The 25721-nt window shown below is 42.4% G+C and overlaps 1 protein-coding gene across 3 annotated transcripts in view; it reads left to right on the top strand.

The window, feature by feature from the left end:
• Positions 1-25721, top strand: part of DGKA (diacylglycerol kinase alpha) — a 245608-nt gene that overhangs the window by 89275 nt on the left and 130612 nt on the right. The window lies entirely within an intron of this gene.

Raw genomic sequence — 25721 nt, forward strand, 5'->3', positions numbered from 1 at the left:
CCAGGGAGGTTAAATCCCCAAGCATAATAAAGGCACACCTTTGACTGCTGTTGCCTATTGGGGATCGGGACTCAGGCGGTATCACTGGAAAAACACTGTACAGACACAAAGACAGCTGTATAGCTGATGACGCGCTCTGTTGCTATGCAAAGGGGGCAGTGAAGGGTTGATGAAGCTGTGTGCGCATAATGGGGGGGGGGGGCTTTGGGAGGTGAGGGAGCAGTGTGCTCAAAGGAATCGGCCATCACCGAGGTCGGGGGTCACTGTGCACACACCGGATTATCGTTCGCCACAGCCGACTTTAACCTCCCTGGCGGTCAATTGCACTCAAAAAAGCACTGCTAGTGGGCCCCAGGCCTTAGGGCACATCTACACTAGGGGCAGCATGCATAAAAAAAGGGGCTTGTAAATCCCTATAGCCATACATGGCATTGCTAGAGGGACTGGAATGCAATCTCACATCACAGCAATTGCCGGGGTGTGTCTCGTGAGATGCATGCCATGTGGAAACTGGCCCTAAGAAGCAGATCACTACTGACATTACTTGCTAAATGTTAAAGCAGCCAGAAAGATCAGTACTGTTAAGGCTGCATTTTTTTCCATTTACGAGATTGAGGTTAGAGCTCCTTGGCAACCCACTCTATTTTTGCATCATTTGTTGTTGCTAATTGATGGAGCAAGTGCTAGGTGTAGGACCTGCTGTCAGTGGCCCAGTGATTGTTGAGAGAGGCATGTGAGAATGGCCTTGAAAACTGTTTAGGCTTTATATTAAATCAGATACTTTGATTTTTAAAGCCAGGTGTTAATATTTTTCTCTTGTCACAGAGGATTGCTTTGCTAAGGTTGGAGAACACTGAAGAGCTTAAAGGAATAATGTAAGGGGTCGGTGGAAAATGAGTTGAACTTACCTAGGGCTTCTAATGGTCCCACGCAGACGTCCTGTGACTGCGCAGCCACTCACCGATGCTCTGGCCCTGCCTCCGGTTCACTTCTGGATTTTCAGACTTTAAAGTCTGAAAAGCACTGCGCCTGCGTTGCCGTGTCCTCGCTCCTGCTGATGTCACCAGGAGCGTACTGTGCAGTCCCAGTACGGTCTGCGCCTGCGTAGTACGCTCCTGGTGATGTTAGCGGTAGCGAGGACACGGCAACGCAGGCGCAGTGGTTTTCAGACTTTAAAGTCTGAAATTCCAGAAGTGAACCGGAGGCGGGACCAGAGCATCGGTGAGTGGCTGCGTGGGCACAGGATGTCTGCGGGGGACCATTAGAAGCCCCTGGTAAGTTCAACTCATTTTCCACCGACCCCTTACAGTATTCCTTTAAGCTCTTCAGTGTTCTCCAACCTTAGCAAAGCAATCCTCTGTGACAAGAGAAAAATATTAACACCTGGCTTTAAAAATCAAAGTATCTGATTTAATATAAAGCCTAAACAGTTAAATTGCTTTGAAGGGGATCCCTGAGGTTTAAACCCCAATAAGGCTATTTCGGGTGACTTTGGAAAGGAGCCACCAGCAATTGAATATATTAGTTGTTACACTTTGTGCCAAAGTCTCCTTACCTTAAGGCATTTCCACCATATATGCAAAAGAACAGCCACGAAAGCATTGTGCCGTGTATTTATTGTTAAACTTAGCTAATCTGTTTGGTGTAAGATACCATCGGAACAACACCTTTATATTAGTTTCGACCACATTAGAGCAAATAGAAGATTTATGCATATTCTGCCAAATTATGCCCAAATCTTCCTGTTCAAGGTTAAGTTTCATGTCTTGTTCCCATTTTTGAATATAAGAAGGCTTGCTATTCCCAAGAGGGGCAACCAAGTCAGCGTAAATGGAGGAAATCATACCCGGAGCAGCGGGGTCCCTATAGCATCTGTGCTCGAAGGGAGTGGCCTAAGCTTTTAAGCTATTCCGAATTCTCCCAGAACACTCTAGGAGACCAGGTATTATTTCTCCTGACTTTGAAAAAATTCCGCAGAGATGAACCTACCAGCACTAAAGATGTCGCTCGCCACCTAATACATTTCAGAATTTAAGTCAAAGTTAGGAAAGATTTTACAATGGCCAAACACTGACTAAGTAATTTATAAAGTAATATTGTAAATAAATAATATTCATTACGTTATTTCTACTTCAGTTCCCCTTTCATAGCAGATACATTCTTAACAAACAAATCGTGTGCTCTGCAGTGTCCTACTACCTTAGTAACTCGACCCCAGAGGTTTAAGGTCTCCACTTCACCCAGCCAATGTTTGTTGCCAGGTGTAAAATATAGACACAAAGTACTGTTTGTCCATACGAACACTCCATAGTTAATATTAGCCCGCTGTACACATACTCTATGGCAGGGGTCAGGAACCCTTTTGTTTGAGAGAGCCATAAACGCCACATATTTTAAAATGTAATTCCGTGAGAGCCATACAATATGTTTCAAACTGACACAGTAGGGCTCACGTCCCTGTTGCTATGGTGATGCATATACAGTTGATCCGCCAGGCAGCGGAAGTGTTAGACACGTCTTCAGCTTCTCTTGGGATTCAGCAACATCGGCAATTTTCCCAAGAGCCTATCAGGAGAAATACAGACTAACAGCTTGTACAATTAGCTACAAAGTCACTGGACCTGACAGGGTCCAGAGTGGGACAATTGGAGCAGCTGTTAGTTTTGGGGGGAGTGTGAGTAAGTTAGTGGCGCATGCTACAGTAGTAGCGTGCCTACTTTGAAAATTGTATTTGTGCTGCCACAGTAAGCTGCTTGAGCAGTGTAGCTTAGTGAATCAACCCCTACTGATTTGTATGTGAGCCAGATGTAGCCATCAAAAGAGCCACATCTGGCTGATGAGCCATAGGTTCCCTACCCCTGCTCTATGGCATCAAGCAAAATGTGCTTATTTTCAGTAGATAATAACAGGTACTTAACAAACCTGTGTTAGGACCCTTTTCCACTAGGATGCGCGATCGAGCTGCGATGCAGTCACTTTACCTTCTATTTCCACAACCGCAATGGTGCCGCAATCTGTCAGGTGTATGTCGCGATTGCGTACATTTACGCTTGTGAATTAAGTTGGGAAAAAAGTAGTTGTAATGTAAAACTGCAAAGTTTCTATGCGATTTTCCTGACTTTCTGTATAAAGTACAGGAGTAAAACAAACCAAAAATGCAGCAGGTCAGCGATTGCGACTTGGTAAAAATCAATTTGCCCTTGTGGATAAACAGCACAGCGTTTTACATGTGCACGATTTATGTGCTGTAGTGATAAGCAAATCAGAGGCAATCCGAAACGAGCATTGTAGAAAAGGGCCCTAAGACTGAATTGATAACGTAGTTAAAGAAAACACTATTTCCACTCCTTTCCTGTCCTAGCCACAGATTATGCATGCCTTGTACACGATGTTCATGTAGGTTTGCTTTAAATTCAATTCAGAGTAGGAATACAGTAGTGCTACCTATTGCAGAAGTCATCAGCAGAACAGGATGTTGCTGGGTAAAACTAGCACAGTGTGCTGATGCATCAACACAAACCCATCTGTTTAATCACAAAGGGATAAACTTACTGAATATGCAAAATGATATCTACTGATTTAAATATTTAGATCAGTACTATTACTACAGTGTATACACACAAACCCTGACATCCTGCAAACATATGATCATTTCCACCCACACAGACAGTCTGCTACCTGCACATACATAAACATAGCCACCCACACACTGGCAGACCTAATCCCAGTACCTGCTGACACACAGGTTCCCACACTGACAATTACTGCGTTTCCTCCCGTCATGGGGGCACATTGTAAGCAATTATTAGTTATAACAATAGCTGCTGAATCCGTTTTCTATCCTATTAGATGTACTCTCTAGTATAGTAACAGGTTTATTATGTTCTTCTCTTCTGAGGAACTACCATTTTTTCAAATCAAGGGGTCCAGATAGTTAACTGGAGATTTGCTGTAGTTCTACATACTGTGACAGAATATGGGATGTCATACTGGCAGATAGCTAATGAGTGACACTATGTATTATACAGATCCTGATAAATCATCCGAGACATACTCTGTATCATTGATGTAGCCTCAACCTATTTAGTTGTGAAGCTTAAACATTCCTCAACATCCCGATAATGGAAGCAGGGATTAGGGCCCTTTTTATATCTGCTGAAGTGAGATTTTGGGTGATGAGACCACAAACGTAGGCAGTGTGTTGAGCAGCTGAGATTAACAGCTGCAGCAGATGCAGGAATAACATGATGCCTGAAAATTACTTCCACTTGTTGCAGAAAAGCGTCTGTTCTGGTAATTCAATAAGCGGGGCAGATGGTGCCATATACACGTTGCCATGGAAATGTCCCCTTCCACCATGTAACCCTGGAGCTCAGCGCTAAGTCCACTGCATATGGAGATGTGAACTGGGAATTCAACGAAGGCCACACAAGTCATCTTGCTATTAAATAAATTAGCTGTCGCTCAGGATTTAGACAATTATGAAACCTTTATTGTATTGCACTTAGCACTAACCCACCCTAAAAACAATTAAAATACTGCGGAGCGCTCCACCACACCACAATGTCTGCACAACCTCATACACTCTCCATGCACTCTGGTACCGGTACCTTCCCTTTAAATATTTCCAGCGTGCGGAGATAGAGTGGTTGCTGAGTTGGTATGTTATGCCGACTACTCGGCTTCACGCTACATGCAGTTCCCCAGCAAGGCTTCAGACAATTTCTCTCGGGCAACAGTCTCTTACCACCCGGTGACCAGGCACATCTTTAGTGGTTTCTTGGTCCAGTCGTCAGCGCTGGTTTGCCTGTCTGCTCAACCCTCCATTACTTCCGTGTTTCTCAACCCAGTACCAATAACCGCTCATGGGGAGAGGAGGGGAGACACAGGATCTTCTTGCTGCAGCACGGCCGGCCGGCTAGTTAGAGCGCTCAGACGCATGTGGTAGCCACGCCCATCGACGCGTTGCGCCCGCCCCTTGCGAGCTTCGTCAGGATGTATGACGCGGCGGGCGGGTCAGTGTTTTATGCGTCATTGCGGACGCGATTACTGGGCGTTCCTGCTGACGTCACCTGTGCCTTCTGTCACAGTGCTCAACTATGGAATCTTCCCCACAGTGCCGCTATAGCGCACGCGATCCAATGGCAATCTTCAAATGATCCACAATCAGGTATCTGTTATCCACTCAGCTGACTTCCTATTTTTTAGGCAACATCACATAGAGCTTTTTCAGCAACTGAGTACATAGTTGTCCCATATGAACAGGGCTTTTATACATATCGAGGACTGATACTTATAGAAAGGGGGCATAGTTCAGTTCCTGGTTTAGGCCAGTGGGTGTCAGGGAATCAAGCAAATAGATCCATTTTGCCTCCTGCTGCAGCAACCACTTTTCTTTATCTCCACCTCTTCTGTTATTTTGGATTTTGTAGATCCCTTTAAACCAGAAACCATTTTTTATCCCCCCATAAACTTCACAAAAATGCTCAGCAACAGTGCTACGATACTCCCCATTGAGCTTCTTTCCGCAGTTTATGTTGCTTACATGCTCTGAAATCCTCTTTTTTAGTTTTCTTGTTGTCATGCCGACATACAGCATAGGACACGGACACTGTATTATGTATACTGTCCATTCTGAGTTGCAGTTGATAAAAGAATGTATCTTCCATTCCTTCTCTTTATTGGGTGCCTGAAACGTTTTTGCTACATCAACATATTCACACATTGAGCATGCCCCACACTTGTACATTCCCTTCGTACTAAATTCTACCAACCAATTTGATTGTGGCAGTAAATCGGAATGTACCAATCGGTCCCGCAGGCTGGGTGCACGTCGGGCCACCAGAGGTGGTCTCTCACCGACAATGGACCCAAATACCGGATCGATCTGCAACACCGACCAATGTCGGGTCAATATGTCACGTATGCGCGACCAATTTGAATTGTATGAAGAAATGAAGCTGGGACAAGATGTATTTCCCTTTGTAGCTTGCTCCAGACTTCTATCTTGCTTTTTCAGCAATTCAGAACGTGAGGTCCGAATGGCCCTCTCAGCACCGGAGCACAATGCCTCATACCCATACCCACGATCTCTGAACCGATCATACATCTCTACGGCCTCACGCTGAAAATCTACCTCACTAGAACAATTCCTCCTAATACGGAGGAACTGACCTCTAGGGATCCCCCTAAGGAGGTGTGGGGGGTGATGGCTGGTGGCGTGGAGGAGGGTGTTCCCCGCGGTAGGTTTGCGGTACGTTGTAGTCCGCAAAGTACCGCCATCTTTGACAACACTCAAATCCAAAAAGGATATACTGGTTGAGCTGTAGGTGTAAGTGAGATGTATATTGCGCTCATTTACGTTGAGCCGGTCGAGGAATCTTTCCAACTCCTCCTCACACCCTCTCCACACCACCAGCACATCGTCAATAAAACGGAGCCACACCTTCACATGAACGTCGAATTCAGGTAACGTATAAACGTCTTTCCGTTCCCACAGGCCTAAGTGTAAACAGGCATAGGCAGGTGCGCACGACGCCCCCATCGACGTACCGCGCACCTGCCTATAGTGGGCATCTTTGAACAGGAAGCAATTGTGCTCCAGTACATACCTCATGGCCTGTACCACAAAGTCGTTGTGGACTGGTGTATCAGGATAAGCATCAGACAAGAAGAACCTCAGAGCCTCCAACCCCACTTCGTGTGGGATAGACGTATACAAGCTCTCAACGTCTATCCCCACGAGTAGGTCGCCAGGGTCCACCGATAGATCACTAATCAATCGCAAGACATCCCTCGAGTCCTGTACATAGGAGGGGAGGGACGTAACCAGCCTCTTAATCTTCTGGTCAATCCAGATGGCCAAACTCTCAGTGGGACCATCAATGGCGCTGACTATTGGTCTCCCAGGGGGCCTATTTGAGTTCTTGTGGATCTTAGGGATCAAGTAGAACACAGGGATCCTGTACGTGCCCACCCTCAAGAAGCTTTCTTCTTTTTCATCTAACACACCTTCTTCTACTGCGTCATCGACCCATTGGTTAACGCCGTATGCGATTCTCTCATAGGGGGCGCTTCGAAGTAATTGATATGTATTTGTATCCCTAAGTTGCCTTTCGGCTTCCTCGAGATAAAGGTCCCTAGACCACAGGACCACATTTCCCCCCTTGTCACTTGGGCGTACAATCACTTCCTTTGCTTGCTTTAAGTCATCTAGTGCCTTTCTTTCTCCCCTAGTGAGATTATCTCTAATCTGTCTAGTCCATGGCAGCTTTTTAAAATCGCGGGTGACCAGATCGAGAAAAATACCTAGTGATGGAAAGGTATGTATTGAGGGCATGTAGTTAGATTTGGCACGACATGCCACATGCTCAATTAGTCCCATTTCGTTGATTCCTTCCTGATTATAACTCATGCCCCCCTCTGGGTTCTGATCCCTAAGGGTTTCCAATGTCCTAAGCGCTTCAAGGTCCCCCAGCCTCCATAGGGGCTCCTCATTACTATTTTGGCACTCTCTCTCCTGTTCATTCTTACTGCCATAAGTTGCTTTCAAACAAAGTTTTCGAACAAACATTTGTAAATCCTTCTGAACCAGGAATTCATCACCCCCCTGTACCGGTGAAGAGGATAATCCCTTGCCAAGGAGGGAAATGTGGTCCGGGCCCAGGGGAAAATCAGACAGATTAATCACGTTTTGTGCCTTTTCATGTGGTTGGCTTTTTCCAGGTTCGGGGGCAACTTCCCCCTCCCCTGTGTAGTTAAGCCTACACATATTATCACCTATTTGTACTTGCCCTGCCGCGGCGGTTGGACACGCAATATAGGGTTTGAAGGCTGCACTTTCCTCTTGTTTCTGCCTCGTCTGTTTCCTTTTCCTTGCTTCTTTTTTGTTTCGTCTCCGCTGCCTCCGTCGCTTTCGTCTAAAAAAGCAACGGATTTGCCCGAGGTCGATGACTCAGGAGAATCTGGCTGCCCCCCAATTCCTCCCTGATCTCTTGGAACTCTGGGTCTACTCCCTGATCTAGATCGTGGTTTTCCAGGTAAATATAGGAAATACTCCCCCTCCTTCCACTCCGCTAGATCTTTTAGATACTTTGTTTGTTTATCCTTCTTAATTTTCTTCTGTGTTCTCTCCACTTCCCCTTTCAATAGATCGTTTAGTTTTGTGAACACTGGATTCTCCTTATATGGATCCAGTGCCTCAATACTTGTATCCACAGCTTCTCTAATTTCTGTCAATTGTATCTTTTCCTCCTCTATGATTAAGCCCAGTACCACAAATCCGTGTGCGATACTTGCGGCCTTCCACTTAGGGAGGAATCGATCATTACGCAGGTGTTCAGCGGGAATAATCTTTTCCCGTATTCCCCAGGGTAGAACCCGTGCCTCCCTATAAGACTCTAAGGTCGATATGTTCCATTTACGTCTGAGGTGTTTGAGGGTCAGTTTCCGATGCTGTCGACATAGCTGTTTGATTTCTCGATCAGAGTCAACTGTAGTGGAGTCAATGTCGTTTATCCTAAATGTGGATTCAATGTCAAGATTAATGTCATCTGTGATTGCGTAGGCCATAGCACAATAAGGTCAAACTGAAGCCAACGACTCAATAGTCAAGGGAGGAGAGACAACACCAAAAACCTATGAAATACCACAAAACCTGTCTATCTCACTCACCAATATACGTCAACCTTAACTGTTTGTGTTTTCACAAACAGGAGCAACTGCATAAAAATTTCCAAGAATTGCTATTAAATAAATTAGCTGTCGCTCAGGATTTAGACAATTATGAAACCTTTATTGTATTGCACTTAGCACTAACCCACCCTAAAAACAATTCATCTTGCTCATTTTTTATGTTATCTGTTTATTTTACTGAGACGGTGGAATACTATTCTCTTTCACTAAACTATCATTATGTTATTGGTGGTAGTAGGTTTGTCATACAATGTATCCTCAAAAGAACATTAGTACTTCATGAAAAGAATTGGTAAATCTGTTTAAACTAGAACCTTGTATTTTAGGGCCTATAGTATGAGTGGGAGAAAATATTGGCATTGTTGTTTTATATTTTAGGGGCAGCATGGTGCCGAAGTGGATAGCACTTTCACCATGGTTCCCGGTTTGAACCGCAGTCAAGGCACTATCTGCACAGAGTTTGTATGTTCTCTTCCTGTCTGCATGGGTTTCCTCCGGGAACTCCTCCCACATTAAAAAAATAGCTTTGCAGTGCTGAGTCTTCGGTTCGAGTTCCAGCCAGGGCACTATCTGCACAGAGTTTATATGTTTCCTTCGGGGCACTCCGGTTTCCTCCCACATCCCTAAAACATACAGATAAGTTAATTGGCTTTCCACTAAATTGGCCCTAGAGTACGATACATACACTACACAATATACTGTAGATATAGACGGATGACTATGGTAGGGATTAGATTGTGGATAGTGCCTACATCTTCCACAGCGCTGTACAGAGTATATTATGTTGTCACTAACAGTTCCTCAGAGGAGTTTACAATCTAATTCCTATCACAGTCAGTAACAGAAGTAGTCTAATAGTCTAAAGCAAATGTGTTGGGTTAACCCACAGTGCTCAGAAGAAACCTATACAACCACAAGGAGAGCATAGAAACTCCACATAGATAGTGATGCCAAGGCTGAGATTTGAACCTTGGACTCAGGTGCTGCAAGTCAAGATTATTAGTACTCAACCACTGTGCTACCCAGCATCTTCCATAGTAATGTAACAAATTAGAAAGACAAGCAAGAAGGCTGCAGATGATACACAGTTGTACAGCACATGGTGTATGTATGAAACAGCTAACATAGAGTAAATACCATAACCCAACTGGAGAGAGAGCCCTGCTCCTAACAGCCCACAGTCAGAGGGGATAATGCATGAACTAAAGAGGTAAGATGAGTCAGGAAGCTGTATATTCCAGTGATCCGAAGTAGAGTCCGCACACAGGCAGGAACCAATGATTTATTGTTCCATGTAGAAATCCCATAAGCATATGACCGTCACACTAATAAGCCTATTGATTAAACATGCCTATTGATTATATGTGCTACAAGGTCCAGCACCAGCAGGTATCTTGCTGAAGGTGTCCAGTCTTTTGTTTCTGTCTAGGAAGCTGCATATAACATGGTAATTTGTACCTTGCTGCATACCTTAGGAGGAAGCAATTCATGACAGCTTAGTAACTGCCTAAATGTCCATGACCAGATGATATGTATGTTTAAAAACATGACTCTTAAAGAGAATCTGTATTGTTAAAATCGCACAAAAGTAAACATACCAGTGCGTTAGGGGACATCTCCTATTACCCTCTGTCACAATTTCGCCGCTCCTCGCCGCATTAAAAGTGGTTAAAAACAGTTTTAAAAAGTTTGTTTATAAACAAACAAAATGGCCACCAAAACAGGAAGTAGATTGATGTACAGTATGTCCACACATAGAAAATACATCCATACACAAGCAGGCTGTATACAGCCATCCTTTTGAATCTCAAGAGATCATTTGTGTGTTTCTTTCCCCCTGCAGCTATCTTCCACTGAAGTGTCAGGCTATTTCTTCCTGCAGAGTGCAGACAGCTGTGCCTTTATGTAATTCCTCATTATGTGAAAGCCCAGCCAGCTCAGAGGAGGATTTATCCAGCTTGTAAAAGATAATAGAACAGAGAGAAGCTGCCCTAATCTAAATATCACACAGGCAGTGTGCAGAGAGGGGCCTGGATGGGGGAGTTCATAGCAGAACCACAACACTGAAGAACTTTGCAGCCTTCCAGACACAGGCCTGACAAGTCTGACAAGAGAGAGATAAGTTGATTTATTGCAGAGATGGTGATAGTAGAACGTGCTGCAGTAAGCCAGAACACATTAGAATAGCTTTTGGAACTTGTAGGATGATAAAAAACAGGATGCAATTTTTGTTACGGAGTCTCTTTAAGATTGCATTTAAATACTTCAAAGGGAACTTTAAAGAGAAACAGTGACCAAGAATTGAACTTCATCCCAATCAGTAGCATGAGAAATCTACAGTATTCCTTTTCACAAACGGATCATCAGGGGGCTCTGTAGGGCTGATATTGTGGTGAAACCCCTCCCACAAGAAACTCTGAGGACCGTGGTTCTCCTGGCAGTTTCCTGTCTGTGAACCTTGTTGCATTGTGGGACATAGCTGTTTACAGCTGTTTCCAACTGCCTAAACAGCAAGCTGCAACTACATCACCTGCCAGCAGTAAAAATGTCACCATGTGATTAATGTCAGAATGTAAATCAGGGATTTAAAAGATTTTACAATGGGCAAACACTGACTAAATCATTTATACATAATTATTGTAAAAATGAAGCACTTTTTTGTTACATTATTTTCACTGGAGTTCCTCTTTAAGTAAGAGCAATACAGAGGCAGCAATCTTCATTCACAATGTCAGTTGCCTGACTTCTGTGCTGATGTTCTGCCCCTAATACTATAAGTCACCTGTCCAGAATGAGCATGCAGATCAGATGCTGTGACTCTGGACTGACTCCACTGGCTGCATGCTTGTTCCAAGTGTGTGACTCAGACATCTAAAGCCTAAGCCTCAGCACAACAGCCAGGCAACTGAGATTGTTTATAAGGGAATGAAGATGGTAACTTCCATGTTCCTCTCTCTTCAGATTCCCTTTATAGCTTGGAAAGAGTTGAACAGATTGTGGGAGGAAGTTTTCGAAGAGGAAAGAGGTTAATTGGAGACTCTGTATAGTGGGGAGATAAGAGGGGCATGATGGAGCTGATGATTGGTGAACTACAGGCTTTTTGGTTTGTTTTATTTAGAAAGGTATTTGAAATAAGTGTAGCAGTGTATCTTAATATCACATGATCAGCTATTCCTTGTGCAGTGTTCCTCATACATTTCAACAGGTGTAATAAATATGTAATGTTAAAGGGCAACTGACCTGAGAGGGAAATGGAGGCTGCCATATGTATTTCCTTTTAAACAATTCCAGTTGCCTGGCCTCCTGCAGATTTTTCTGGCATCAGTAGTGTCTGAATCAAACACCTAAAATGAGCACATAAAACTTAAAGAGACTCTGAAGCCAAGAACAAAAAACAGGTTTTTACTTTAAAAACCTGTTTAACATAATTGCCCCACCTAAAATGCCGCGGCTGAAAACTCAATTAATAACCCCTGACTCCCGGGGCAAAAATTCATGACTTTCCTGGTTGTGGATTTTGCTGCCTGAGGAGGCAGAGCTTTGGGCTGTAGCTCTGCCTTCATGCTTGTCAATACGCGTGTATCTCCGCCTGTCCCCCGCCCCTCTCAGTGAAAGAAGACAGAGGGGCGGGAAGAGGCGGAGATCCACGCAGATGGACGCGTGTGGAGGCAGAGCTACAGCCCAAAGATGCTCTGCCTTTATGCGGAAGGAGCCCCGCTATGTGCCCCAGGGAGTTTGGGGTGATTTATGGCGTTCTCAGCCGCGGGGATGCAGCGTTTTAGGTGGAGCAATTTTTCTTGGCTTCAGACTCTCTTTAAGTCAACCATCTGATCTACAGGCTTGTACAGGATCTATGACTAAAAGTATTAGCGGCAGAGGATCAGCAGGGTAGCCAGGCAATGTGCGTTGTTTAAAAGCCTCCATATCCCTCCTAGGTCAATTGTCTTTTAAACTGGAGAAACCTCACAGAAGAGAATGAATCTACACAGACACAAGACACTGTGCATATCTATAGCAAGACACACAGAAGATTGTTTTAATGTATGCCATCATTATTCCCCATCAAAATAGTAGACTCCAAACATGGTTGGCATAGTTTTGAAAGACAATTATAAAAATGCACAGGAAACTAAGACCCTTGAACTCCAAACGATAACGCTCTTTGGATGAAAAGGTCTTTATCGATCCGGCCTTTTTAACCTTCTGCCGCCCGCGTCACGCCAGTAGGCGTGGCCGCGGCGGCAGCCCCAGGACCGCCTAACGCTAATTGGCGTAAAGTCCTAATTACTAGGTGCAGCGCTGCGATTAGCAGCGATTAGCAGCAGCGCTGCACTGGGGACAGCCGTGTGACACGGCTGTCCCCATGGGGGACAAGAGAGCGATCGGCTCTCATAGGCAGAAGCCTATGACAGCCGATCGCCATAATTGGCTGGCTGTGGGGAGGGAGGGAGGGTAGAAATTTAAAGTAACGGTTTTTTTTAAAACAAAACAATAATATTTATTAAAAAAATAAAAAAAAATAAACATGGGGGGAGCGATCAGACCCCACCAACAGAGAGCTCTGTTGGTGGGGAGAAAAGGGGGGGGGGGGGATCACTTGTGTGCTGAGTTGTGCAGCCCTGCAGCTTGGCCTTAAAGCTGCAGTGGCCAATTTAGCTAAAAATTGCCTGGTCACTAGGGGGGTTTAGCCCTGCAGTCCTCAAGTGGTTAAGGCCGTCAGCCACCTTTATAGCAATTCATGTAATGATTCTTGTAATCTGACAAATGAGTGACATCCGATAGCTAATCCTGTAACCATCTTTGTAAGCGCATGCAAAAAGATAGCATATTCAGAACACAGTTGTTGTTGTTTTTTGTTTTTTTTTCTTAGTAATTTAATTTAGAAGCTTGGACTATATCTTTTGAAGCATCATCTGACCGCTGGAAGATAGATGCTGGCTAACGTATTCATAAATTGTTGGTATATTTCTATGTAAATCTATTTTATTTAATTGGTCATGCAGGCAGTGAAGGCAGAACTTTTGCCATGTATGCATCTTCCAGGTCAGTCACTCACTGCTTGGTGCAGCCATAGGTTTATACATGATAACATAAAACAATGTTGGCAATGGTAGCTCTTTCACTTCTGTTTCATATTACTTCAGCTGAAATTCAGGCGTGTGTACGGCACCCAACGCCCAATCTGCCAGCAATCCGCCGGATGGATCTACTTAACCCTAACGACGCCGATTTCACCCCACTTGCCGATCCCATTGTTTGCAACGCACCCCCGCCCACTGTGTGATGTCATGCAGGCGCCGCTCCTCGTCCCACCTACACAGCTGACATATGTGTGCCCTGCCCAGCAATGTCACCCAGGAGGATGAGCTCCTGATCCCTGATGTGCCACATCAGTTGGGCATGTGTACACACCCTAATAGGCAATGATACAAGTCTTTGGTTCAAGTTCCTACATAGTTACTGGCAATTACAGTTCCTAACAATAGTAGCAACTTTGATGGTTAACAGCAGAAAAGCGAGAACAGAATTGGGGGTGGTGTAATATAAATAGTGTTGTGAGTTAAACATGAAAGTGGTATGCTCCCTCATTTCAGATTGCTGAAGGTACAGGCTACCACTTCACAAGCACTTGGGGAATATTTATGGGATGACCCCACTTGGGGTCACACTCCAAACCTGACCACTCCCAAGAGAAAAAACGACAGTAGTGAAAATTACATAATGAATACGATTGCTTATTGTTTACAATATTTATAGATTATTTAGTCAGTGTCTGCCTATTGTAAAATCTTTCCTCTCCTGATTTTCATTCTGAAATGTATCACTGATGGTGACATCTTCTTTTGTTTGCTTGGCAGTTGGATAAAAGCTTTTATTTCCCACAATTCATCAAGGTTCACATACAGCAAACTGTCAGGACCTTGGTCATGACATCACACTGTGGGAGGGGTTTCACCACTATATCAGCCATACACACACAACTGATGATCTGTTAGAGAAAAGGTAAGGATTTCTTGTGGGACAGGCGGTATCAGCTACTGATTGGACTGAAGTTCTATCATAAGTTAAAGTTCCTCTCCAAGCTGAGAATACTTCTCAGGATTGGAATGAAGGAACCTGAACACCACCCATATGGCGCTTATCATTTATTGAAATGCAGTAAAGTCCTGATTATCTGGAACTCAACTAACCAGCCGGCAGTACTCACAGTGGTGACGGCCAATTTAGGCTGATTGTGGGCACTGCTGTGCTTAAATACTGGGTTTCACCTCACCTGAGGTTACTATACTTTCAAGTACTGTATTTTTACATTTTATACAGAGTTCATAGTATGTATATAGAATGTGGTATAGCACTGTATTAGCCAGGCCTATTTTGACATTGAGTCAGCTGATCCCTGTTGGTGCCAGATAACCGAGACTCTACTGTAGAAGACTTTACATGCATCATTTTGGAGCACAGCAGGCCCCTTTTATCAGGCAGGATTCACCACAGTCTTCACAATCCAGCTACAATCACAATGAAAGCACACCGGTACATCCATATAGCTCGTTTCATTTACTGGAACAAAGGAATTTCCATGCAGTGATTCAGAGCACCGCAAGCTTGTTTTTCAAGCAAGATTCACCACTTTCCATACTAGGGGATGTTACGTCACTGAACACCATAACAACAGTAAATAATGCTTCTGAATAGGAATAATCTATATTATGCATGGTGTAATGCACCTAAGAATGCTCAGTCCATTTGCTATGATGGTTATTTCTATTGTGTAAGGGTTGGCACTCAGCAGAAATTTACAGTGGATGTGCATAAATGAAAATGGAGCTTGCTTCGCTCAATTGCACACAGAGCCATCTAGTCCAGTACATGAAAAGCACTATATGGGTGGTGACTTTATTTGGTCATTCAGTTGGCCAGTGTACTGATTGGTCATCCAGGCTCCACCTACTCAGTCTAGTAAACGCCGTCCCTTCCACAACTAAAAACACTTGTATGGATGGAAGATATAAGAAAGATGTCAGAGATACTAAAATGTTTAAAGCATTAAAAATAGATGGTTTACCTCCAAAGACTAGGGTCACAAGCAGGTAAAATAAACCTTTTTTGCTGGACCTGTAGCTTCCTGTCTTTAAAAGCTCAAATCAATAGATGTTCTCCATGGTTTAAAGACACAGAGGCAGACTGATAACGTGATCACCAGAAGTTAGGCTAAGCACATCAATACAAATGTATGCCTTCTCATAATCCTAGTCTCCAGACAGCTGTATGCTTTCTCCTTAGTGTTTTAGATATGTTATTATATTGGTCACTTCTTTTAGCCACACAAAAAAGAGCTGCAGGTCAAAATTTGTTGCAGCAAATCTTTCTAAAGTTGGCCATACAACCTAGAACCTTGATTGTGCAACCTTACCACATCTAAAACCCTGCACATGCATGTTTCCTGGTGGTTATCCCCTGGGCAACATTGCAATGCCAGCCGACACTGTAACAACACATTAATAGCCTATAGGCTAGCAATGTGTTCTGTAGCTATGCAGGAGGGAGGGGTTGAAGGGTCAACGGAGTGTTCATTTTTAAAAAAATTGCAAAATGCACTTAGTCCATGTGTATTGTGCATATTACTGAAGTAACGTGATATATTTTTGTTTGTCTAGTATTCAGCTTTCATCAAATTTCTAGTATTCATTTTAGCCTTGCTATCTAGTAGGTTTCACATTGCCTTATATAATCACCCATAATGCAGTGCTGTTTTATGAAACTGCATAATTTATACTGACACCTTGGTACTTTGCGTAAATAATTTTAAAGATTCAACTGCTCGTCAATGTGTTCTTGATATGAATTATAAAATGGAAAAACACCTCATATGTGTTTTTACATGTAAAGAGCTTATAGTATACTTGACCATACATAATGGTAGTATCTTTGATGCATATTGCCGAATTTCAGATACAAGCTTGGAATCAGCTTACGAATGACATTTGGTTTTTGAAAGCTGAAAACATTTTCGTAATAAAAAAAAAGTGACCCAAATTTCAATTTTAGGAAAGAATAAAACATTTTAATTTAGGCATATTATACTACCTTATACACTGCTATACGGTCGTGAAAAAGTAAGGGTACCTCTGGAAATGTTTGACTTTTAAAAAAAGTATTTAATCATAAAGATGATTTAACACATATCATGCTCCATTAAAATGTTGTAGTCCCTGAGTCATTTAATGAAAATTCTGCATGTTTTAATAGGTACAGGCCTAAATTCAGAGCTATTTTAAATTCCTAAGAGTATAATCATATAGCTCTGTATCTAAATTAATAACCAGATGAAAATGATTAAAGCATTACTAGAGCTGATCTTGGGAGATCCTGCTTAATTTCATCTTCAGATATTCTGTTCTTTTTGTCCTGTGTTGTTGAAGTCAATAATATCATCAAGCCTAGTTTGAAAGAGCTCCCCGAGCCTTTGGTAAAAACTTTAAAGATTAGTGATGCCTATTTTTAAACATCACCAAACAACTGTATATCAATCATTTTACTGTCCGTAAGATCTTCTACAAGTCCCAAGGTATCCCAGCAAGTTCATCCCAAGAACATGAGGTGCTGGCAAAAGTCTGTAAGATCCACAGAATTTAATCACATACTCTACAGCAGAGTTGTCGAACACTTTTTCGGCTTGTGAGCTACTTTAAATATTAGCAAGTCATAATGATCTACCTATGTACAATTTTAGGAGCACAATTGTATATACAGAATGGAAAATGTATTGTGGTCGGGATCTACCATGAAGTCCTACAGGTAGATCGCAATCTACCCAATGGGCACCCCTGCTCTACAGGGAGCTTCTGGCACTACTAATGAGGTTGCACAACTTAGATGTAGATGAGAGGAGTGGCGAGGCAAACCTTTGCTATCCAGAAAGATCATCAGGGCAAGGCTAAAGTTTGTACGTGAACACCTGGATAAAGACCAGTCATTTTGCAGCCATGTGCTCTGGACAGGTGAGGCAAAGATGGTTATATGTCTAGTCCCAAAAGTAAATTGAATATTAACAAAGGTGTAAAATGTAATAACAAACTAACAAATGCCTGAGGGCCTGTTCATACTTTACTTTCAAAATTTCCATTTAGCAGAATGAAACAGAACAGACTCCAAAGAATGCAAATGGATCTTTTGTTAATCAGTAGGATTCGGTCACATCAGTCCGCATGAAACAGATCCGTTCGGTCCATTCTGCAAATGGACCACAAATACAGGGAGTCTGTGATAATTCCAGATCGAGGGGTGCATTGCATTGATCATTCGCTAATGGAACGGATGAAAAACTGATGCCAAATAAAAACTGGTTCATTTGATGGATCAGCTTTTTCATGGATCAGTTTTTAATCTGTGCAGTATGAACCGGCTCTAATAGACCCACTATTTCCTATAATGCTGGGTACACACAATCCAATTTTCTGACAGATTTACTGTCAGATTGAATCTTTCCAATAGGTCCGATTTGATTTCTGATCGATTTTCCATAGAAGTGAAGGGAAAATTGATCGGAAATCAGATCAGACCTGTTGGAAATAGTTGATCTGACAGTATATCTGTTAGAATATTGTATCTTGTGTACCTAGCATTATATTTAAAAATGGACGTTAGTAACAACTGCATTGTTGTGGCTTCTGCATTTAAAGAGACACTGAAGCAAAAAAAAAAAATGTTATAATGAATTGGTTGTATAGTACGGATAATTACTAGAACATTAGAAGCATTGAAAATATTCTCATATATTTATTTTCAGTTATATAGGGTTTTTTATAACATTGCATCATTCTCTAATATTTGTGTAATGATCTGCTCTGCTGTCTGCACAGGCAGACAGCTTTTTGACCATTTTGTAGGCCTGTGTGCTGCAGGTCCCTGGAAAAGAGACCTGTCTTCGATCTGCAAGCTGCAGAGTTGCTGTTTTGGTGAGGAATTTGCATCCACTTGTCATGCAAATTGCTTAGCTGCTTCCTTTGATGGCTTGCAGTATAAATACCATTTCCTCCCAGAATTCCCTGCTGGTCATGATGGTTTGTTCCTTCTAACTTACTTGGAGTCTCAGCCCTTTGCTTACTGTTTGCTGGTATTGCTATCTTAGTGTAGTTCCTTGGGAGTGCCCTAGCATTCCTGTTAGCATAGTCAGGTTGTTTGTTACCTGTATTGCTTTGTACTGTCTATCTGTTGCGATTGTCTTGTCGCCAGCGGCGGTCGACAGGAAATCATTCTGTCTGTTGGGATCGCATTCGCCCTAGCGGTAGAGGCGGTGGTTCCTTCTGTATTCTGCCTTAGGAGTGTAGCCAGGGCAGCGGTTGCTACTGGTTGCTCCATCTGTCTGTCTGTTTGGATCGCATTCGCCCTAGCGGTAGAGGTGGTGGTTCCTTCTGTATTCTGCCTTAGGAGTGTAGCCAGAGCAGCGGTTGCTACTGGCTGCTCCATCTGTCTGTCTGTCTGAATCGAACGCTTGCTGTAGCCTCGGTGAGGTAACCGTTTAGCAAGCGTTCGTGTTCTCTTTTATTTTCGTGTTTCTGTGGTTAGTCAGGGTTGGTACGCTTTGTCGCTATTGCGCTTCTCGTGTGGCGACCGTGCCGCGCACGCGCTTTGTCACTATTGCACTTAGCGTGTGGTGACCGCGTGTAGTTAGTCCTGTCTGCACCTGTGTGTTGGATTACAGTTTGTTATCAGTTCTGTCTTTATTCTGTTCCTTTGCCTTGTCTTACTCAGTCTTGTTTCGCTTATAGCAATCGCCATTCATGCGATTGCGTTCCCACTTGGTCTTCACTGTTGTGTGTTCACCGTCGCCGAGTGGTGACTAGATTGGTGAACATGCATACATTCTGTCCCTGTGTTCACTCTCTCTCTCTAAGGGCTATCTTGCCCTGTATTGTTTCGCCTCGTGCAATTCCCATTGGCATCTGTGGTAGTGCAGAGGGTTATTCCTCTGCACTCCACAGCTCCATCTGCCGGTGGGAATCTCCCTCTACAGGTGCATTACACCTAAAGCTGGGTTCTGTTATTTTATACGCTTGTGGAGGATTTCTGCAGTGTCAGCGCGCATCTTGTGCGCTGGCCACGGAAATAATTCCCCAATCGTTACAATTTGCAGTTTACACACTACTCAGCATTCTAAAGGATTTTACAGAGCAGGCCAGTGAAGTTTTGACCTGTCCTGTGCAGAAAAAACGAAAATACACTTGTAGGCAGTTGAGATAACAAGCTTCAGAAGACAGAGCTCTCTGCGACTTTGAAAGTCGTGGAGCTCAATGACTCTTTTGCATAGATAACAACTGGAGTTTCTTAACTCTTCCTGTACTGGTAACAATATTAGACTTATGTCTCTGCTCCTAATGTTTTAGTTCTTAGCTGTACTACACATACAAATCATTATATTATAATTTTTTTTCGCTTCAGTATCTCTTTAAGGGAAATCCCTGCTGACATCACTATTTCCATGCCAGAAGAATTTCTATACTCACTAAAGAAAAGGCTTTTCTTTTAGCATCAGATATCACAGGAGTTTCTAACAGAGGTTTAGAGGTTTGACAACCCCTCACCTGAAAATTATATATATACAGAGATGTTGGTTAATACAGAACGTAAACAACACTAAAGATAGTCTTGACATTTAGAAGCCTTTGATGAAACGATTTAGCAGTGCAGTCACTAAACATCTGTGTTTATAACAACATGACCACACTGTAAACCAGAGGCAGTTTATATTTAATAAGAACTCAGCATCAGGAAACTCTATACTGACACGTGTGTCTTGTTTTACTACTACACATTTTTGTTTGCAGATATGTTATGTATCGGCAGTGAATGCAGGATAAGATATTGAGCTTAGAGGTACATCTTGAGATTGCTTTCTACTGTTGGCAGATGTACTACTCTGTCAAAGGCAATCAAAGAGCAGTAAAGGGACACCCCTTTGTGCCATCCTGCAGTCACTCACAAGGAGTTAAGCTTTGTACACGCTAGAGTCTAGACGGAACTCCCCTGATGTTACTTAATGGTCTGGCATGCTGTATCTTTAAGCAACAGCAATGGCCGAGCACATAGCTCACCTACTTACCCCATCCACCACAACCCGCTCCATTGTGTGCAATCCCATTGTCCCTCCTCCCAGCCCCATACAGACAGTACCTGTCGCTCAAGTATACTTGAGCTATGTATGTGAAAATAACCATTGCAGGTTGTAGATGTTCCTTTGTCTAAATTAGATACATTTAGAAGTGAGCGCTGTTCTGATCACTAATTCCTCAGTGAAGAGCAGATGTCTTTAGGTTGGCTGGTTTTACATGCAGATGTGCTTTGAAGCTGTGTAGCAGTGACAAAATCTTACTTTGAAAACTTCAGCTTCTCTTCCTTATTGGAAATGTACTTCTAACATGAAGACGAGCAGAGTGCGAGGACCTGCCATGGAGCCCTCTAAGACACAAATGTTATTTCCAGACTTTCTATAGCTAATCACCAGCCACCCACTTTTAGATGGGTAGAACATTTTTAAACTATGTGGACGTAATTGTCTGTTGGGTAAAAATAGTAACACTGTGCTTATGTAAACTATCAATTTCATCCAAGAACACATATTAAAAAATATTTATAGCAGTGCGCAAAAAATAGCAATGCTGATTAAGCAGGTGGTGGAAAAATAAAGTTCAATGGTTAAAAATGTCAGCCTATCCATACCTCAAACATAATTGTTAAGTTTGCAGATGATACGACTGTCATTGGGCTTATATCAGACAATGAGGAAGCTGCATACAGAGAAGAAGTTAGGATCCTGACTGCATGGTGCGACATTAACAACCTGTTATTAAATACAAAGAAGACCAAAGAAATTATTCTGGACTTTAGGACCACCAAAAAGACCATTCACCTACCGCTAATGATCAATGCAGAGGCTATGGAGAGAGTTTCCAGCTTCAAATTTTTGGGAGTCACCATCGCAGAGAATCTGTCCTGGGCTGACAATGCTTTAGCTCTAACTGGCAAAGCACAACAACGCCTCTACTTTCTGAGAAAACTAAGGAGCGCTAACCTCCCACAGAAGCTGCTGGTTAATTTCTACAGATGCACTATAGAAAGCGTTCTGACCAATTGCATGACGGCCTGGTACAACAGCTGCACGAAGGCTACTAGAGAAGCCCTGCAGCGAGTTGTTAAAACAGCAGAAGCCATTATTGGCACTCAACTACCATCACTGGAACTTTTGTATAATACTCGCATGAGAGTGAGAAGGGCCAAAAACATTATCAAGGACAACACTCACCCTGGAAATGCCTTGTTTGAGCTCCTTCCATCAGGTAAACGTTTTAGATCAATCCGCACACACACAAACAGACTGAAAGACAGCTTTTTCCCATCCGCCATAAACTTGATGAACTCTGAATCCTCTCTGAAATAATTAACACTGTGTACAAATTGTTTAAACATCTGTAATACCTGGCATACGTGTATAATTTCTTCTCTTCCTTGTTACTAGCACTATGTTCCCTATATGCACCGTGGGATTGTCATGAAAAGTAATTTCGTTGTGATACACAATGACAATAAAGTGAATTGAATTGAATTGAGGGAATAAAATATACAATAAAAAGTCTCACCATCCTATGCTCTTTAAATTCGTATTTTTCCAAGCCACAGAATACTTTACATATAGGCGTGGGCTTGCAGAAATGGCGGAGGCTATTTCATGGCTGTAACAGTTCCAACCCCCCCAAAGCCACAGGATCGTTTCTGAAAACAGAAATTTGCACAGCGGCTTTGAGAGGTGTAGTGCAGACTGGAGGCAGATTTAAAGTGATAAAACAAAAACACTGAAGAAATGTTTTAATGAAAAAAACACACAAGATAGAAACAAAACTTTTTTTGTTTATTGCCCAAGTCATAATGCAGGTCACGGTCATTGTAAAAATTCCCTTTTTTATCTCTTTCTTGCTCTCAGAAGCCATTTTCTGCTAGGAAAGTGTTTTATAGTTGGAATTTCTTATCAGTGAGGGTCACACTGTAGTCACTTCCTGTCTGAGTCAGGACTGAGTCAGCCACTTACATACCTGATATTTAACTCATTCAGGCAGAGAAAGAAAAAAAAGGAACACAGCATAGTTATTTGTGTGCTAGGCACTGTACATACACATGTCTATCTCATAATGTCACATGTCACTTCGGGTATCCTTTAAGTTGATCGTGTGTACGAGGCTTTAGATTAATAAGTGTCCCAATTGTTGTGATCCAATCTAATGAGTGTTTTTGTAATCCATTAGGGTCTGTACAAAGTCTTCATTTGTCAGTGTTCTGACCTGATTGCTTAGCAGCTGCAAAACTGTCAATAATTTCCAGCTATTGAGAATCTCCATACTATCATGTCAATCATACTATCATGTTAATCATACTGTCACGTCAATCATTATTATTAATATTTAGTATTTATATAGCGCCGACATATTACGCAGCGCAGTACAGTGTATATATATATATATATATATATATATATATATATATATATATATATATATATATATATATATATATATATATATATATATTGTCATCTATCATGTCAATCATACGATCATGTCAATCATGCTATCATGTCAGTCATACTATCATGTCAGTCATACTATCATGTCAATCATGCTATCATGTCGGTCATACTATCATGTCAGTCATACTATCATGTCAGTCATACTATCATGTCAGTCATACTATCATGTCAGTCATACTATCATGTCAATCATACTATCATGTCAGTCATACTATCATGTCAATCATGCTATCATGTCAGTCATACTATCATGTCAATCATACTATCATGTCAGTCATACTATCATATCAGTCATACTATCATGTCAATCATACTATCATGTCAGTCATACTATCATGTCAATCATACTATCATGTCAGTCATACTATCATGTCAGTCATACTATCATGTCAGTCATACTATCATGTCAATCATGCTATCATGTCAGTCATACTATCATGTCAATCATGCTATCATGTCAGTCATACTATCATGTCAATCATGCTATCATGTCAGTCATACTATCATGTCAACGATACTATCATGTCAGTCATACTATCATGCCAATGATACTATCATGTCAGTCATTATTCACGCGCATGGCTTCCTGATCTATAAGCTTTGCTCTTCATAAATATAGAAGAACATACACTCAGTGTTTAATATGTCTCAGTATATGCGTAATGAGGATTCACTAGGAGTACCATCCCTTAGTGGTTTCTCCATAGCAATAAATGGGAAGTACTTTTCAGAGAGCCAAAATAGAAACCCAGATAGCAGCAGAGATCTGAGTCCCCAGGACAGAAAGTCAAGGGTATCTCCTCAATGTGGGCATACACAGTAGTGAGCGCTGGATGAAATATCCAACCCTTAACCCCCCCCCCCAGCAGAAAACTACAAAGAAAAGAAGAAATGATGCAGGGACCGCACAGCAGAACATAGATCTAGCGACAGTCGGGGTAATGGGACAGCTAGAATAATGCTAATTGTGTAATAATGTGATTTCAGGAAAGCAATAGCTCTGCACATGTATTGTACAGCATTGAGCGTGCAGCTGTGTGATGCAGAGGCAGACATCCAGTGCATTGGATTAGTGCTGGTAGTAACCCATTATGAGATGTGCTAATAAGGAAGCTTGAGGCTTAATAGGAAATGGGAAACTAATTCCCTTATTATTTCTTTATACTTTTAGACCAGGAAACTGATTTAATGCCAGAGCTGCTTAGGAATATACACAACATAAAAGCCTCATTCCCTTTCCTTTCGCTCATCTTGTGCTTCTTTCCCCTGCTTCCCTTTTGTAATATTTTCCATCATCTTTTTATTGATCTTCCAGCACTTGGAGTTGAAGCCAAACTATCTCAGCAATAATTGAATGGGTTCATTCCTATAAAGATAATTTAGAGAGGGACATGAGAGCTGGACGATTTGCCTAGAGAGGTGGGAATTAAATACCCAAGGCAGATATATCGGCCGTGATACCTTCAGTTTCTATCAGTGCAGGTATACCCAAGGGAGGTTTTCTGGTAATTACCGGGAATGCTCCAAATCAAGAGTGACGAGTGTAAAAGTAATGCAGGCAGCGTCCCTACAACACAGAGGGATGAGGTTCAGGATTTAATTTAAAGAACTAGTTCACCCTCTGAGATTTTCATTGCTAATAAGGTGAATATTGGACTTTGCCATTTCCCAAATAATTTGCATTCTGATTCAGCTTTTCCAAAGTAATTCCCTTTAGAAAAGTCAGAGGCATGACCCAGAGATCTGTGAACAAAGTACAGAGCTGCCAGCATGGTAAGAGTTTCTTCCTCTGCACAGAGCCATCTCCTGACCACGCCCACTGCATACCTCTACACAGTTTCGTGTATTCCACTATGTTTCCACAGATCTCTCCCCTCAGCCCTCTCTGAGTACCAGGGGTAGGCAATGATGAGATGGGGAGGGGTTTGGATAACTTATAGACTGTTGATCAATCTAGCCAAGCAGCATGTGACATTAGCACAGGAAGTCAGCATTGCAAACACAACTAGCCAGGTAATAAGATAATGAATAATGCCGAGATGGCTTATGTGCAAAGCACAAAACTTTGTGTATTACAACTTATGATATATCCATCAAAATGAGCCTGAACTAGGGCATTAAGGAAAGCTCTTCATTCTACAGACCATTAAGTCAAACTGTTTTTTGCAAAATAATAGCCCCCAAATAATGTCCAGTTATAGCAGACAAGGGACCTGACAGGTTAGTGTCTACAGCAGCGGTCCCCAAATGTTTTGAGTTGAGGGCCGGGTCAACATACTTTAAACTGCTGGGGGGCCGGACTATACATAAAATGATGTAGAAGTCTTTGCGGGCCAGACAGGAAGCATACCCAGGTGACAACCTGCAGTCCAATTGGACAGCAGTGTCACCTGATGTAGAATTTGATTGGAAATCAGCAAATTACTGCTTTCTGGCTTACTTGTGGATG

The sequence above is a fragment of the Hyperolius riggenbachi genome, chromosome 2 (genome assembly GCF_040937935.1).
Source record: "Hyperolius riggenbachi isolate aHypRig1 chromosome 2, aHypRig1.pri, whole genome shotgun sequence".
Lineage (NCBI taxonomy): Eukaryota > Metazoa > Chordata > Amphibia > Anura > Hyperoliidae > Hyperolius > Hyperolius riggenbachi.